Source organism: Pleurodeles waltl, chromosome 12 (genome assembly GCF_031143425.1).
Source record: "Pleurodeles waltl isolate 20211129_DDA chromosome 12, aPleWal1.hap1.20221129, whole genome shotgun sequence".
Taxonomy (NCBI): Eukaryota; Metazoa; Chordata; class Amphibia; order Caudata; family Salamandridae; genus Pleurodeles; species Pleurodeles waltl.
The window spans coordinates 116,282,777-116,298,992 of NC_090451.1; the positions used below are offsets into that span (position 1 = coordinate 116,282,777).

At 47.3% G+C, this 16,216-nt stretch overlaps 1 non-coding gene across 1 annotated transcript; it reads right to left on the minus strand.

The window, feature by feature from the left end:
• Positions 1-12,589: 12,589 nt before the first annotated feature.
• TRNAH-GUG (transfer RNA histidin (anticodon GUG)) lies at positions 12,590-12,661 on the minus strand. Its single transcript has one exon. It is a non-coding gene; the product is annotated as a tRNA-His (tRNA).
• Positions 12,662-16,216: the final 3,555 nt, after the last annotated feature.

The window sequence follows — 16,216 nt, forward strand, 5'->3', positions numbered from 1 at the left end:
TTAGAGGGAAAATGCAAGGAAAACACAAATCAGCAATGCAACAACGATGGATTCCTGACTGAGGGTACCTGTGGAACAAGGGGACCAAGTCCAAAAGTCACAAGCAACTCGGAGATGGGCAGATGCCCAAGAAATGCCAGCGGTTGGTGCAAAGAAGCTCTTACTAGGCTGAAGAGCTGTGAATACTGCAGGAACGACAAGGGCTAGAGACTTCCCCTTTGGAGGATGGATCCCGCACGCCTTGGAGAGTCGTGCAGAAGTGGTTTCCCGCCGGATGGACGCCAACAAGCCTTGCTACACGCAAATCTTGCGTTTGGCGTTTTTGGACGCTGCTGGGGCCCAGGAGGGACCAGGAGGTCGCAAATTGGACCTGCAGAGAGAAGGGACGTAGAGCAAGACAAAGAGCCCTCACTGAAGCAGGTAGCACCCGGAGAAGTGCCAGAAACAGGCACTACGAGGATGCGTGAAACGGTGCTCGCCGAAGTTGCACAAAGGAGTCCCACGTCGCCGGAGACCAACTTAGAAAGTCGTGCAATGCAGGTTAGAGTGCCGTGGACCCAGGCTTGGCTGTGCATGAAGGATTTCCGCCGGAAGTGCACAGGGGCCGGAGTAGCTTGCAAAGTCGCGGTTCCCAGCAATGCAGCCCAGCGAGGTGAGGCAAGGACTTACCTCCACCAAACTTGGGCTGAAGAGTCACTGGACTGGGGGGTCACTTGGACGGTGTCGCTGGATTCGAGGGACCTCGCTCGTCGTGCTGAGAGGAGACCCAAGGGACCGGTAATGCAGCTTTTTGGTGCCTGCGGTTGCAGGGGGAAGATTCCGTCGACCCACGGGAGATTTCTTCGGAGCTTCTGGTGCAGAGAGGAGGCAGACTACCCCCACAGCATGCACAAGCAGGAAAACAGTCGAGAAGGCGGCAGGATCAGCGTTACAGAGTTGCAGTAGTCGTCTTTGCTACTATGTTGCAGGTTTGCAGGCTTCCAGCGCGGTCAGCGGTCGATTCCTTATCAGAAGGTGAAGAGGGAGATGCAGAGGAACTCGGCTGAGCTCATGCATTCGTTATCTAAAGTTTCCCCAGAGACAGAGACCCTAAATAGCCAGAAAAGAGGGTTTGGCTACCTAGGAGAGAGGAAAGGCTACTAACACCTGAAGGAGCCTATCAACAGGAGTCTCTGACGTCACCTGGTGGTACTGGCCACTCAGAGCAGTCCAGTGTGCCAGCAGCACCTCTGTTTCCAAGATGGCAGAGGTCTGGAGCACACTGGAGGAGCTCTGGACACCTCCCAGGGGAGGTGCAGGTCAGGGGAGTGGTCACTCCCCTTTCCTTTGTCCAGTTTCGCGCCAGAGCAGGGGCTAAGGGGTCCCTGAACCGGTGTAGACTGGCTTATGCAGAATTGGGCACGTCTGTGCCCAACAAAGCATTTCCAGAGGCTGGGGGAGGCTACTCCTCCCCTGCCTTCACACCATTTTCCAAAGGGAGAGGGTGTCACACCCTCTCTCAGATGAAGTTCTTTGTTCTGCCATCCTGGGCCAGGCCTGGCTGGACCCCAGGAGGGCAGCTGCCTGTCTGAGGGGTTGGCAGCAGCAGCAGCTGCAGAGAAACCCCAGGAAGGGCAGTCTGGCAGTACCAGGGTCTGTGCTACAGACCACTGGGATCATGGAATTGTACCACCAATGCCAGGATGGCATAGAGGGGGCAATTCCATGATCATAGACATGTTACATGGCCATATTCGGAGTTACCATGGTGAAGCTACATATAGGTAGTGACCTACATGTAGTGCACGCGTGTAATGGTGTCCCCGCACTCACAAAGTTCAGTGAATTGGCTCTGAACAATGTGGGGGCACCTTGGCTAGTGCCAGGGTGCCCTCACACTAAGTAACTTTGCACCTAACCTTTACCAGGTAAAGGTTAGACATATAGGTGACTTATAAGTTACTTAAGTGCAGTGTAAAATGGCTGTGAAATAACGTGGACGTTATTTCACTCAGGCTGCAGTGGCAGGCCTGTGTAAGAATTGTCAGAGCTCCCTATGGGTGGCAAAAGAAATGCTGCAGCCCATAGGGATCTCCTGGAACCCCAATACCCTGGGTACCTCAGTACCATATACTAGGGAATTATAAGGGTGTTCCAGTAAGCCAATGTAAATTGGTAAAAATGGTCACTAGCCTGTCAGTGACAATTTGGAAAGAAATGAGAGAGCATAACCACTGAGGTTCTGATTAGCAGAGCCTCAGTGAGACAGTTAGTCACTACACAGGTAACACATTCAGGCACACTTATGAGCACTGGGGCCCTGGGTTACCAGGGTCCCAGTGACACATACAACTAAAAGAACATATATACAGTGAAAAATGGGGGTAACATGCCAGGCAAGATGGTACTTTCCTACACAACCCCCCCCCAAACGAAGGACAATAAGACTAGCCATTACATGATGAGTCTTCATTGTCTAAGTGGAAATATCTGGAGAGTCCATCTGCATTGGAGTGGCTACTCCCAGGTCTATGTTCCACTGTATAGTCCATTCCCTGTAGGGATATGGACCACCTCAATAATTTAGGATTTTCACCTTTCATTTGTTTTAGCCAAAGTAGAGGTTTGTGGTCTGTCTGAACAATGAAGTGAGTGCCAAACAGGTATGGCCTCAACTTCTTCAGAGCCCAGACCACAGCAAAGGCCTCCCTCTCAATGGCAGACCAACGCTTTTCTCTAGGGGTCAACCTCCTACTAATAAAAGCAACAGGTTGATCCTGGCCCTCAGAATTAAGTTGTGATAGGACTGCCCCTACTCCTAATTCAGATGCATCAGTTTGGACATAGAATTTTTTAGAGTAACAAGGGCTTTTCAGGACAGGTGCAGAGCACATGGCCTGCTTTAGCTCCTCAAAAGCTTTCTGACAGCTTGCTGTCCACAATACCTTTTTAGGCATTTTCTTGGATGTGAGGTCATTAAGAGGGGCTGCAATGGAGCCATAGTTCTTAATGAACCTCCTGTAATACCCAGTGAGGCCTAGGAAGGCTCTCACCTGAGTCTGAGTGGTAGGGGGAACCCAATCAATAATAGTTTGGATTTTCCCCTGAAGTGGTGCAATCTGTTCCCCACCAACAAGGTGTCCCAGATAAACCACCTTACCCTGCCCTATCTGGCACTTTGAAGCCTTGATAGTGAGGCCTGCCTTTTGCAGAGCCTCTAAAATTTTCAAAAGGTGGACCAGGTGATCATCCCAGCTGGAGCTAAAGACAGCTATATCATCCAAATATGCTGCACTGAAAGCTTCCAGCCCTTGCAGGACTGTGTTCACCAACCTCTGAAAAGTGGCAGGTGCATTTTTCAAACCAAAAGGCATTACAGTAAACTGGTAATGTCTTCCAATGGTAGAAAATGCAGTCTTAGGTTTAGCATCTTCTGACAATTTGATCTGCCAATACCCTGCAGTCAAATCAAAAGTGCTTAGATACTTGGCAGATGCCAGTGTATCTATAAGCTCATCTGCCCTGGGTATAGGGTGAGCATCAGTTTTGGTTACCAAGTTGAGACCTCTATAGTCTACACAAAACCTCATTTCCTTCTTTCCATCTTTAGAATTGGGTTTTGGTACCAGTACCACAGGAGAAGCCCATGGACTGTCAGAGTGCTCAACCACTCCTAGTTCCAGCATTTTCTGAACTTCTTGCTTTATGCAGTCCCTGACATGGTCAGGCTGCCTATAGATCTTACTTTTGACAGGTAAACTGTCTCCAGTATCTATAGTGTGCTCTCACCAAGAAGTGGTGCCTGGCACAATGGAGAAGAGTTCTGAAAATTGTCCTAGGAGATTTATGCAATTATCTTTCTGCTCAGCAGTAAGACAATCAGCCAAAACTACACCTTCCACAAGAGCATCTTGTTCTGTGGAAGAGAAGAGATCAGGTAGAGGATCACTGTCTTCTTCCTGTCCCTCATCTGTTGCCATGAGCAGGGTGAGATCAGCCCTGTCATAGTAGGGTTTCAGGCGGTTGACATGGAGCACCCTAAGGGGACTCCTGGCAGTGCCTAAGTCAACCAAGTAGGTGACTTCACCCTTCTTTTCAACAATTGTGTGGGGTCCACTCCATTTATCTTGGAGTGCTCTTGGGGCCACAGGCTCCAAAACCCACACTTTCTGCCCTGGTTGGTACTGAACCAAAACAGCCTTCTGATCATGCCATTGCTTCTGGAGCTCTTGGCTGGCCTGAAGGTTTTTACTGGCCTTTTTCATGTACTCAGCCATCCTTGATCTGAGGCCAAGTACATAATCCACAATATCCTGCTTAGGAGCTTTTAAAGGTTGTTCCCAACCCTCCTTTACAAGTGTGAGTGGACCCCTAACAGGGTGTCCAAAAAGAAGTTCAAAGGGGCTGAAGCCCACTCCTTTCTGGGGTACCTCCCTGTAGGCAAAAAGGAGGCATGGTAGAAGGATATCCCATCTCCTGCGGAGTTTTTCAGGGAGTCCCATAATCATGCCTTTGAGAGTTTTATTAAATCTCTCCACCAGTCCATTTGTTTGTGGATGATAGGGTGTTGTGAACTTGTAAGTTACACCACACTCCTTCCACATGGCCTTTAAGTATGCAGACATGAAATTGCTTCCCCTGTCTGATACTACTTCCTTTGGGAAGCCCACCCTGGAAAATATTCCCAGGAGGGCCTTTGCCACTGCAGGAGCTGTAGTGGTCCTTAAAGGAATAGCTTCAGGATATCTTGTGGCATGGTCCACTACCACTAAGATAAACCTATTGCCTGAAGCACTAGGAGGGTCAAGGGGGCCAACTATGTCAACCCCTACCCTTTCAAAGGGAACCCCAACCACAGGCAGTGGGATAAGGGCTGCCTTTGGAGTGCCACCTGTCTTCCCACTGGCTTGACAGGTTTCACAGGACTTGCAAAATTCCTTTGTGTCCTCAGACATCCTAGGCCAATGAAACAATGGTACCAATCTGTCCCAAGTTTTCATTTGACCCAGGTGCCCAGCTAAGGGAATGTCATGTGCCAGTGTTAGGAGGAACTTTCTGTACTCCTGAGGAATCACTAATCTCCTGGCAGCTCCAGGTTTAGGATCCCTATGCTCAGTGTACAAGAGGTTGTCCTCCCAGTAAACTCTGTGAGAGTCACTGACATCCCCATTAGCCTGTTTGACAGCTTGCTGTCTGAGACCCTCTAATGTGGGACAGGTTTGCTGTGCCACACTCAGCTCCTCTCTGGCAGGCCCCCCTTCACCCAAAAGCTCAGCAGTGTCTGCTTCCAGCTCCTCTGGTGTAGGTTCTGCACAGGGAGGGAATTCTTCTTCCTCAGAAGTAGAATCCACTGTAGAGGGAGGGATAGTAGGAAGTGGTTTGCTTCTACTAGCCCTTGCTTTAGGGAGCACTTGGTCCATTGTTCCAGGATCCAAGCTTCCCTGTCCTTTTTGCTTTTTGGCCTGAGCCCTTGTCAAAGCAAAAATATGCCCTGGGATGCCCAGCATTGCTGCATGGGCCTCCAACTCCACATCTGACCAAGCTGATGTCTCCAAATCATTCCCTAATAGACAGTCTACAGGTAAATCTGAAGCTACCACAACTTTCTTTGGACCAGTTACCCCCCCCCCAGTTGAGATTTACAACAGCCATGGGGTGGCTTTGTGTTATGTTGTGAGCATCGGTTACTTGGTACTGGTGTCCAAGTATGTGTTGTTCAGGGTGCACCAGTTTCTCAATCACCATTGTGACACTGGCACCTGTGTCCCTGTAGGCCTGGACCTCAAAACCATTTATTAGGGTTAGTTGCTTGTACTTCTCCAAGTTATGGGGGCAAGCAACCAAAGTGGCTAAGTCAATAGCCCCTTCAGAGACTAAAGTAGCCTCTGTGGTCTCCCTAATCAGACCAACCCCAACTAAATTACCAAAAGTGAGCCCAGCTACTCCCTTGGATTGGCTATTAGTAGGTTTGCTCCCACCACCACTGCTATTAGTAGGGACACTAGGTGTAGCAGTAGGGGTTGTAGTGGTAGGAGCTGTGGTGCCTTTCTTTGGACAACTGGGATCTGTTGTCCAATGGCCTTTTATTTTACATAAATAGCACCATGGTTTCTTTTCCTTGTTCTGATTAAAGGAGGATTTGGGCCCACCACCCCCACCAGAGTGTTTTTGTGGGCCTGATGAAGACTCATTTTTAGATTTGTCCCCACCCTTGTCTGAAGACTTACCATCCTTCTTTTTGTTGCCATCTTTGTCACCCCCTGTATGAACTTTTCTGTTCACTCTTGTTCTGACCCATTTGTCTGCCTTCTTTCCCAATTCTTGGGGAGAGGTCAGATCAGAGTCCACCAAGTACTGGTGCAACAAATCAGACACACAATTATTAAGAATATGCTCTCTCAGGATTAAGTTATACAGGCTGTCATAATCAGTAACTTTACTGCCATGTAACCACCCCTCCAAGGCCTTCACTGCCTGGTCAATGAAATCAACCCAGTCTTGTGAAGACTCCTTTTTGGTCTCTCTGAACTTTATCCTGTACTGTTCAGTGGTTAAGCCATAACCATCCAGGAGTGCATTCTTAAGAACTTGGAAATTATTGGCATCATTTTCTTTCACTGTAAGGAGCCTATCCCTACCTTTTCCACTAAATGATAGCCATAGGATAGCAGCCCACTGCTTTTGAGGGACATCCTGTACAGCACAGGCCCTCTCAAGTGCAGCAAACCACTTGTTAATGTCATCCCCCTCCTTATAAGGGGGAACTATCTTGTGCAGATTCCTGGAATCATGCTCTTTTGCAGGATGACTATGGGGAATACTGCTGCTGCCACCATGGGTATCTAAACCCAACTTCTGTCTTTCCCTCTCTATTTCTAAAGACTGTCTATCCAAATCAGCTGTTGCTTCTTGAGCTTCAGTCTGGTTTGTTCCACTCTCAATCTATTGAGCTCCCTTTCTAACAATCTGTCATCAGGGTGGATGGGAGGGACATTTCTAGATACAGAGGTATGATGGGAATGAACAGAAGGAGACCTGTCCCTTACAGAGGGCACCCTAACAGCTTGGCTACCAGCATAATGTGAGAGCACACCATTAGTATGGTGTGATTCAACCTCTGTACCAACTATGCTAGACTGTCTAGTAATGGGCAGGCTGAGAAGTTTCTTTCCTGAACCTTTTCCTGGGGGAGTCCCTGGATCAGATTGAGAACCATTAGCTACTTTTTCTACAGATTGGGCACTTATGGCCTTATCCTGTACTCTAAGCATATTAATTAACAGTTCTAAGGAAGGATTCTTCCCTACACTCAAACCTCTCTCTATGCAGAGACTCCTTGCTCCTTTCCAGCTAAGGTGATCATATGCAAGTTTGGACAGTTCAACATTTTTTCCTGGGCCAGACATTTTTTAGAGAGAGTTAAAGTGATAGAAAAAGAGAAAAAAAAAGTTTTCAGAACTTTTTGGAAAGACAGAAAAAACTTTTTAAACTTTTAAGAACTTTTTGAAAGTTTTAGAAGTACTTTTCAGCACTTAGAAAAGAGTGAAAAGAGGAAATGCAAAACTTTTTGGCTATGTGTATATACACTGACCTTGTTTTGTATATTTTTCTCTTATGAAAAGTACAATGACAAGAGTGGTAAGTAGTCTCAAGCACTTATCCCACCACTGCACAACCAATGTAAGAGGCTGGACTGGCTTGTAGTGAGTACCAAGGGGTACTTGCACCTTGCACCAGGCCCAGTTATCCCTTATTAGTGTATAGGGTGTCTAGCAGCTTAGGCTGATAGATAATGGTAGCTTAGCAGAGCAGCTTAGGCTGAACTAGGAGACGTGTGAAGCTACTACAGTACCACTTAGTGTCATATGCACAATATCATAAGAAAACACAATACACAGTTATACTAAAAATAAAGGTACTTTATTTTTATGACAATATGCCAAAGTATCTTAGAGTGTACCCTCAGTGAGAGGATAGGAAATATACACAAGATATATATACACAATAGCAAAAATATGCAGTATAGTCTTAGAAAACAGTGCAAACAATGTATAGTTACAATAGGATGCAATGGGGAAACATAGGGATAGGGGCAACACAAACCATATACTCCAGAAGTGGAATGCGAACCACGAATGGACCCCAAACCTATGTGACCTTGTAGAGGGTCGCTGGGACTATTAGAAAATAGTGAGAGTTAGCAAAATAACCCTCCCCAAGACCCTGAAAAGTGAGTGCAAAGTGCACCAAAGTTCCCCTAAGGACAAAATAGTCGTGTTAGAGGGAAAATGCAAGGAAAACACAAATCAGCAATGCAACAACGATGGATTCCTGACTGAGGGTACCTGTGGAACAAGGGGACCAAGTCCAAAAGTCACAAGCAACTCGGAGATGGGCAGATGCCCAAGAAATGCCAGCGGTTGGTGCAAAGAAGCTCTTACTAGGCTGAAGAGCTGTGAATACTGCAGGAAGGACAAGGGCTAGAGACTTCCCCTTTGGAGGATGGATCCCCCACGCCCTGGAGAGTCGTGCAAAAGTGTTTTCCCGCCGGATGGACGCCAACAAGCCTTGCTACACGCAAATCGTGCGTTTGGCGTTTTTGGACGCTGCTGGGGCCCAGGAGGGACCAGGAGGTCGCAAATTGGACCTGCAGAGAGAGGGGACGTCGAGCAAAACAAAGAGCCCTCACTGAAGCAGGTAGCACCCAGTGAAGTGTCAGAAACAGGCACTACGAGGATGCGTGAAACGGTGCTCGCCGAAGTTGCACAAAGGAGTCCCACGTCGCCAGAGACCAACTGAGAAAGTCGTGCAATGCAGGTTAGAGTGCCGTGGACCCAGGCTTGGCTGTGCACAAAGGATTTCCACCGGAAGTGCACAGGGGCCGGAGTAGCTTGCAAAGTCGCGGTTCCCAGCAATGCAGCCCAGCGAGGTGAGGCAAGGACTTACCTCCACCAAACTTGGGCTGAAGAGTCACTGGACTGTGGGGGTCACTTGGACGGTGTCGCTGGATTCGAGGGACCTCGCTCGTCGTGCTGAGAGGAGACCCAAGGGACCGGTAATGCAGCTTTTTGGTGCCTGCGGTTGCATGGGGAAGATTCCGTCGACCCACGGGAGATTTCTTCGGAGCTTCTGGTGCAGAGAGGAGGCAGACTACCCCCACAGCATGCACAAGCAGGAAAACAGTCGAGAAGGCGGCAGGATCAGCGTTACAGAGTTGCAGTAGTCGTCTTTGCTACTATGTTGCAGGTTTGCAGGCTTCCAGCGCGGTCAGCGGTCGATTCCTTATCAGAAGGTGAAGAGGGAGATGCAGAGGAACTCGGCTGAGCTCATGCATTCGTTATCTAAAGTTTCCCCAGAGACAGAGACCCTAAATAGCCAGAAAAGAGGGTTTGGCTACCTAGGAGAGAGGAAAGGCTACTAACACCTGAAGGAGCCTATCAGCAGGAGTCTCTGACGTCACCTGGTGGCACTGGCCACTCAGAGCAGTCCAGTGTTTCCAGCAGCACCTCTGTTTCCAAGATGGCAGAGGTCTGGAGCACACTGGAGGAGCTCTGGACACCTCCCAGGGGAGGTGCAGGTCAGGGGAGTGGTCACTCCCCTTTCCTTTGTCCAGTTTCGCGCCAGAGCAGGGGCTAAGGGGTCCCTGAAACGGTGTAGACTGGCTTATGCAGAATTGGGCACATCTGTGCCCAACAAAGCATTTCCAGAGGCTGGGGGAGGCTACTCCTCCCCTGCCTTCACACCATTTTCCAAAGGGAGAGGGTGTCACACCCTCTCTCAGAGGAAGTTCTTTGTTCTGCCATCCTGGGCCAGGCCTGGCTGGACCCCAGGAGGGCAGCTGCCTGTCTGAGGGGTTGGCAGCAGCAGCAGCTGCAGAGAAACCCCAGGAAGGGCAGTCTGGCAGTACCAGGGTCTGTGCTACAGACCACTGGGATCATGGAATTGTACCAACAATGCCAGGATGGCATAGAGGGGGCAATTCCATGATCATAGACATGTTACCTGGCCATATTCGGAGTTACCATGGTGAAGCTACATATAGGTAGTGACCTATATGTAGTGCACGCGTGTAATGGTGTCCCTGCACTCACAAAGTTCAGTGAATTGGCTCTGAACAATGTGGGGGCACCTTGGCTAGTGCCAGGGTGCCCTCACACTAAGTAACTTTGCACCTAACCTTTACCAGGTAAAGGTTAGACATATAGGTGACTTATAAGTTACTTAAGTGCAGTGTAAAATGGCTGTGAAATAACGTGGATGTTATTTCACTCAGGCTGCAGTGGCAGGCCTGTGTAAGAATTGTCAGAGCTCCCTATGGGTGGCAAAAGAAATGCTGCAGCCCATAGGGATCTCCTGGAACCCCAATACCCTGGGTACCTCAGTACCATATACTAGGGAATTATAAGGGTGTTCCAGTAAGCCAATGTAAATTGGTAAAAATGGTCACTAGCCTGTCAGTGACAATTTGGAAAGAAATGAGAGAGCATAACCACTGAGGTTCTGATTAGCAGAGCCTCAGTGAGACAGTTAGTCACTACACAGGTAACACATTCAGGCACACTTATGAGCACTGGGGCCCTGGGTTACCAGGGTCCCAGTGACACATACAACTAAAACAACATATATACAGTGAAAAATGGGGGTAACATGCCAGGCAAGATGGTACTTTCCTACAGTGGTAACATAATATAATAGCAGTAATGGGTAACTGTTCAAAAGTTGTCATGGAAAGGAGATTCATACAGCTCTGCAACCTGTTACAATCCTGTGAATAATATGTACCATCTGAAATACCAATAAATAAAAAAAATACAAAATCTACTGCACAACTTAGGGTAAGGCTGGTGTTGTAGTGGTAGATCTGAGGCCCTAGGAGAGCTGGAGACCCCACAGAGCTACAGCAGCTCAGAAGTCCACTTGGGCTTCATCAGGGACCCGTTTTGTGACTTGAAAACCCATTAATGCAACAATAAAGGGGTGAAGTAAATGTCATCAACATTGCATAAACTGGTGTTCTTTGCAGTTTTTTTTTATAAATAACAGCGCCTGGAAGCCGTTCTGACTGTGAAGGTTTGTTTAACAAATAGTGTTGTAACAACATAAAAGAGGGGGAACTGTAAGACAGTTGCACAGATAGAAGGACGGATAGAAGGTTAAACAGATCGTCATAAATAAGCCACATGCACCGATGCATCTGTACAGGTTTGTAGACAGAAAGGCAGGTATGTAGCTGTTAGTAAATCATGGATGAGATATAATCAGCTTCACAGAAACCGCTGTAAATCACACGCGCCTGCTTTAGAAAGAACCACGCCACAAAGACCTTGGTAGTCAGCATGTAGGCTTTAAAGTGTTAACATAAACAGAGATGGGCAGAAATAGGCAGTAAGGCAGATACCCAGATTGAAATAGAAAGGTAAATAGAAAGCACATGTAGTAATAGACGTGGACCGATAAGTATATAGAGAAGCAGCTGTTGGTACGAAAATGGGATCACATATGATCAACTTTGTGTGGACTGTCAGGATTTGAAAACGGTTGCTTCATACCAAAAAAAACCATAGCGCCAAGATGTCCTCCTCAATGTCCCTATGAGCGTTATAGTGTTAACAAAGCATACAGCCAGGCATCAACACTCTGTTAGACAGGTTCACAGTCACGCACAGGTAGGTGAGCAGATAGATAAGCAGGCACACGGGCAAAAAGATGGATGGACAGATGAATGGATCAACGGATGGACGGACCTCTCTGTTAAACATGAGTCAAATGTAGGGATGGGCGTAACCAGTGTAACTCACTGCAGTGTAATTACGCGAAATTACAGCAACATTATGCGAGGTTGTACAGAATTACACAAGGCTATTTTCCTGGTGCAAAATACACGCTCAGATCCGAAAGGAACCTGATATACACTTTGCACAAGAAAATCGCTCTAAATGCAACAGAACTGGCACAACAGCTGCTGCTCGCGCTCTTTTCCTCCGCTCTTGGGTAGATGTCTTTCCCCACATTACTCCAAATTCCACAAAGGAGCGTAATTGTGTAATTCACGATTCGACCACGACTAATAAACTTGGCTTAAGTTTTAAAACTTTCCCTCTAGCTGCCCGGTGATCCGTCGGGTGCGGGATGATGAAGCCAAACGCTGATTGGGTGAGTGCGCCTCTCAGTGTCCTTCTCCGTCGCCTCTTTCTTTCAGACCCTTGGGAGCTCAGTCTTACTTTCTATACAAATATTTATTTTTAGACCTTTTTTCTTCGCGGCCTGCATTGCTTCAAAAACTGATATTTGACTAGCAGGATCCCTTTCAACATTGAAAGCTACTCCGCGTCAGTACAGGAGCCTCAGCGCTGCAGGTACAGGAGACACAGACATCCATCCCTCATGCTGACCGGGTCCCGTGAAACCAAACTGTAGCTTATACTTTTCACATCAGGACCGCCACAAACGTAAAAGCGCAGAAAGGTGAAATAAAGATTAACATTGTTAACGCGTTCTTCAAAGACATTTAATTTCACCGTTGAAATTAGGTTCAAGCTCTTAACTCATGTAAATATTAAGAAGTGAGAATAAAAATGCTGCCCAACTGCCGTGACATTTCCTCCCACAATGCCGTGACTCGGATTCGAACCGAGGTTGCTGCGGCCACAACGCAGAGTACTAACCACTATACGATCACGGCGAGCTACTTGGGCTCTGAAAAGACTACCCTGGTGTGGCTCTGATAGGCTTAAAAAAGGTCACAGTGTCCGTGGAGTGGATAGATTTAGCGTTTGTTTAAAACCCATCTTTTCAAGTTAGATCAGGGTCTTTTCTTTGAGTAGCAGATCACAGCAAATATTTACCTCTCTGCTTCCAGTGACAAGACTCCCCATAAACCAAGAAGCCCAGACTTCTTATCAAGATCCACCACTCTGCCCTGCAAGTCTCAAGTGTTCTATGAGTGCTGGGGTCGGGGAAGTGAACACTGCAAAAACTTAATCCACGGCCGACCAAACTCCTCCAGGCCAGGAGGGGTTCGGAACAGGCCCCCACATATTGTTGTTTTTTTCTTTTCTGGGTGTCTCTTCAGACACATTCAGCTGCTTGGTGCATACTGCTTTAGAGTTGCATTGTGTGGAATGAAGTGGCGTAAACTTGACTAGCAAACAATGGAGTGGTGATGAATGGAGGGTCATAGAAGGGAGTAGATTGAAGTGCAAAGAGTAGAGCGACGTAATGTGTCATAGAATACAGTGGAATATAATGAAGTGGTGTGCCTTGGCATGGCGTTGAATAGCATTGTGAGGAATGGAGTGGCATAGAGCAGAGTGGGGTAGAGAGGAGTGAGGTTGCATAGAATGGCATAGAGTAGCATAGAGTAAAGTAGTGTGGTGTAGAGTGGCATAGTGTGGTGTAGAGTGAAGTGGCATGGAATGGCATAGAGTCAGAGAACAGTGTGTCATGGAGAGGGGTGGCAAAGAATTAGGAGGAGTGGAGTCGGACTGCATGAAGTAGAGTGTTGTGGAGTTGAGTAGCATACAGTCGCGTTGCATGGAGTGACACTGTGGTGTAGAGAGGAGCAGAGAAAAAAGTGGCATAGAGTAGAAAGGCCTACAGGAGAGTAGTGTAGAGTGGCACAGCATAGAGTAGTGTGCAGTAGAGTGGCATAGAGTAGAGCGCATGTAGTGCCATTGAGTGATATTGTGTGAGATGGAGTGGAGTGGAGTACAGTGAAGTGGCATGGAATGAAGTAGTATAGAGTAGAGTGGGAGAGAGTAAAGTGGAGTGGCATAGAGTGAACTAGAGTAGAGCGTAGTGGGATAGAGTGGAGTAGCATGGAGTGGAATGGAGAGGCACAGAGTAGGGTAGAGTGCAAAAGTGTGGAATGGCATGGAGTTGAGTGGAGTGGCATAGAGTAGAGTGGCATTCTGTGGGGTGGATTAGAGTGGCATGGAGTGGCATACAGTAGAGTGGAATAGAGCTTAGTGGTGGAGAGTACAGTGGCTTAGAGTGGAGTATAGTAGCATGGAGTAGAGTAGCGTAGACAAGAGAGGGGTGCAACGGAGTAGAGTGGCATAGAGTTGAGTGGTGTACAGTGGCGTAGAGTAGAATGGGATAAAATAAAGTGGCGTACAGTAGACTGGAGTAGAGTAGCATAGAGTGGAGAGGCATATGGTGGAGAGGAGTAAAGTAGAGTGGAATTGTATAGAGTAGAGTTCAGTTGAGTATTCTAGAGTGATGTAGAGCAGAGTGGCATAGAGTCACATAAAGTGGCATTTTATGAAGTAGGGTGGCGTAGAGAGGAATGAAGGGAAGTGGCATAGAGTAGAGTGGACTGGAGTGGAGTAGAGGGGCATAGCAGAGAGTGACAGGGTGGAGTGGCATAGAATGGAGTAGCATAAAGTGGAGTGAAGTGGCGTATAGGGGAGTGGCATAGATTAGAGTGGCATAGAGTGGAGTGATAGAGTGGAACAATGTAGATTAGAGTGGAGTAGAACTGAGTAGAGTGGAGTGGTATAGAGTTGCACAGTGTAGAGTACAGTGGCACTGAGGGGAGTAGAGTATAGTCATGTAGAGGAATACAGTGTGAGAAAGTAACTAAAGTGTCAATAGAGACGGCGTTTAGGGTGAAAAATAAGCTGTATGCTTGTCATGAATGTTGGAAAGCACATTGCACATCCAAGAATGATACGAAAACACTTTTAAAATATAAAAAATAGCGTACTGTAGAAAGACGAAAAGAACACATGTACTTGGTCCATCCTCCATGGAGGAATGAACACAAGAAAGGAAGATTCAGTCTATGGGAGCTAAGCAATCGAAATATTGCAAATGTGAGTGACATAGAAAACAATTAATGGTAAGTAAGCTATGGGCGTGTGGTAAGCCCACTGAATTCTAAACAATATGTCTCACAGCACATTCACTGTGTACGCAAGACATAAAAAGGTGTGACTAAGAGAATTCTGAGATTTAGAGCTTGACAGCAATTCACAACCCAACCAAATTGAGCCCTATATAATAATTTACAACAGAGCCAAAGTACACCTTTTATACCCCCAATGGTGGAGGTAAGATATTCAGCAGACACGTGGTCTCCCAGTGCTAAAGGATTTTGGCTAGATATGAAGTGGGCGAAGTGCCCTGAAAACATTATAAAAGTAGGACACGTGCTATAAGCAGACATCACTTCCTTGGCAAGGCAGACGAAAGGGCACTTCAGAGGCAAGAAATGAGAGGGCTGAGGAACAGACAGATAGCTCCCCTATGGGCAGAGGTACACTCCTGACATGACTATGATGACGATGCAGATGGGCCTCTTAACTTGCGGAGTTAGGAGCACGACAAACACACCTCTCCTAGACCTCCCTGGAAGATCATACACTGGGGAGGGTTCCCCTGGGTCCCTTCCCCCCCCCGGCTGGGCCCCATACAGCTGTAGACACACTCACACGATGCGTAGTTAGGTCTCGGTTTCTGGGCAAGTTGTTTGGCCTGCTTGTTATTTGTTGTAATAAGAGATGATGAGTACCTGACGTGCCAGAGCTGGAAATGGTGGGAACCGACCACCCTGCTCCATGGGCATACAGCACTGAACCGGAGACCCACAGGAGGCCCACACTACAGATCACAAGCCTGCTTACAGATTGATGCAAGGAACAGCCCTCAGCGTGGTGGTAACATAATATAATAGCAGTAATGGGTAACTGTTCAAAAGTTGTCATGGAAAGGAGATTCATACAGCTCTGCAACCTGTTACAATCCTGTGAATAATATGTACCATCTGAAATACCAATAAATAAAAAAAATAAAAAATCTACTGCACAACTTAGGGTAAGGCTGGTGTTGTAGTGGTAGATCTGAGGCCCTAGGAGAGCTGGAGACCCCACAGAGCTACAGCAGCTCAGAAGTCCACTTGGGCTTCATCAGGGACCCGTTTTGTGACTTGAAAACCCATTAATGCAACAATAAAGGGGTGAAGTAAATGTCATCAACATTGCATAAACTGGTGTTCTTTGCAGTTTTTTTTTATAAATAACAGCGCCTGGAAGCCCTTCTGACTGTGAAGGTTTGTTTAACAAATAGTGTTGTAACAACATAAAAGAGGGGGAACTGTAAGACAGTTGCACAGATAGAAGGACGGATAGAACGTTAAACAGATCGTCATAAATAAGCCACATGCACCGATGCATCTGTACAGGTTTGTAGACAGAAAGGCAGGTATGTAGCTGTTAGTAAATCATAGATGAGATAT